Raw genomic sequence first — 1,840 nt, forward strand, 5'->3', positions numbered from 1 at the left:
TTTTTTATGGTTTTTTATTTTATTTTATTTTTTTAAATTCAAATATAGATAGGATTACCTTCCTCCCTAGAGGGCTGTTACGAGCATAAGGCCTTATCACTTGCATTATCTTCCTTATTGTGAGTTCCTCTTCTTTATCTTCCAATTATGTTAATATAGTTTGAGAAAATAAATTCCTCTTCTTTATCTTCAAATATGATGTTATATCTGTTAATTTCCAATAAAATTTGAAAAAAAATTAAAATTAAATCTCATGAGAAATGTACTAGCTTCCATACCTTAAATCACAGAGAATTAAAGTGGGATGGATGAAGTGAAAAGGTGCATCTAGAGTGTTGTGTGATCGATGCACTCCTTTAAAGTTTAAGGGGAAATTCTATATGACTGTTGTGCGACCAACCATGATGTATGGGGAGGAATGTTGAGCAGTTAAAAAGTGTTATATCTATGTGTGATTTTGATGAGGATTTTTTTTATTTTTTTTTTTGGCTAACGACGGGTATCCCAGCCTTTGGCCTAACTATTCCGTGGCTTATACTGACCCCACAACCGTATGGATTGGGTCATACCAAGGTTGAATGAGAACCATTCAATTTTCACTAAAAGCAGTGAAGAGCACTAAACACCCCATGTGAGTGGCCCAAGGTGTGCCTAGTAGGAGTCGAACTTAGGACGTCCGAGTTTACAGCTCGTATCAAGTTCATTGCTCTCAAACAATACTACCCCCTTAGATTTAGTTCTGATGAAGATGTTAAAATGGATGTGCAACAAAATTATGAAACATAAAGTAAGGAATGAGTATTATTAGAACTGATTTGGGAGTTGCCCCATTGAACGACAAGCTTTGTAAAAGTTGTTTAAGGTGGTATGGCTAAGTTCAAATGAGGCTTTAGGAAGCCTCAATAAGGAGAAGTGGTTTGATTTGGATTGAAGGTGCTCAAAGAACCTAACAGGAGCAGACCTAAAATAACCATAAGTGTAGTGATAAGGAATGACATGCATAGTCTCGATCTTGTTCCAAATATGACCTTGGATATAGCCTATTGGAGAGCAAGGATCCATGTTGCCAATCCATGTAGCTGAGATTCTCCTGACTTCTTGGGTTGTGCTTCTATCCTCTTACTTTATTTATTTTCTCATTTTTTTTCTTTTCTCACCTCTCATATTTTTATTTCCCCTTCCCCCAATTTTGTATGGAATTTTTTTTAATGGACACATGCATTCAACTCATGGTTTTAAGTATCGGTGCGTATCGTGCCGTATCGGCCGATACGTATCCGTATCGGTAGGCATCGGCACGATACATACCGATACGTATCAAGAAAATTTTAAAACCCTTATGTATCGATACGTATCCTACGATACGCACCGATACGTACCGATACTCTGTGAAAAATTCAAAATTGAAGTGAAATGTACGTTTCGGTATGTATCGGTACGTATCGGTATGTATCGATACGTATCGGTGCGTATCGGTATGTATTGATGCGTATCGGTATGTATCGATCGATACACACCGATACGGTCATAAAATGGCCAAAATGGGTAATTTTTTAGAAAAACATAATTTTTTGAGGTGTTTTTGTTCCAAAGTTGATGCCAACCATTTTTCTCTCTAACTAAAGTGAAAATCAAGGTTGGAAACAAGGATTTTACATTTATGGGACAATTACAAACCTTGGATTCTTAGTGCGATACTCTCAATTTACTGTTTATGCATAATACATGTTATATATAACTTTTTTTTAACTATTTTTTTATGCAAATGTGTATAAAAAAATGTTTCCTATCCATTTATGTGCGTATCTTTAGCGTATCTTAGCGTATCTCCGATACGATA

The sequence above is a fragment of the Macadamia integrifolia genome, chromosome 14 (genome assembly GCF_013358625.1).
Source record: "Macadamia integrifolia cultivar HAES 741 chromosome 14, SCU_Mint_v3, whole genome shotgun sequence".
Lineage (NCBI taxonomy): Eukaryota > Viridiplantae > Streptophyta > Magnoliopsida > Proteales > Proteaceae > Macadamia > Macadamia integrifolia.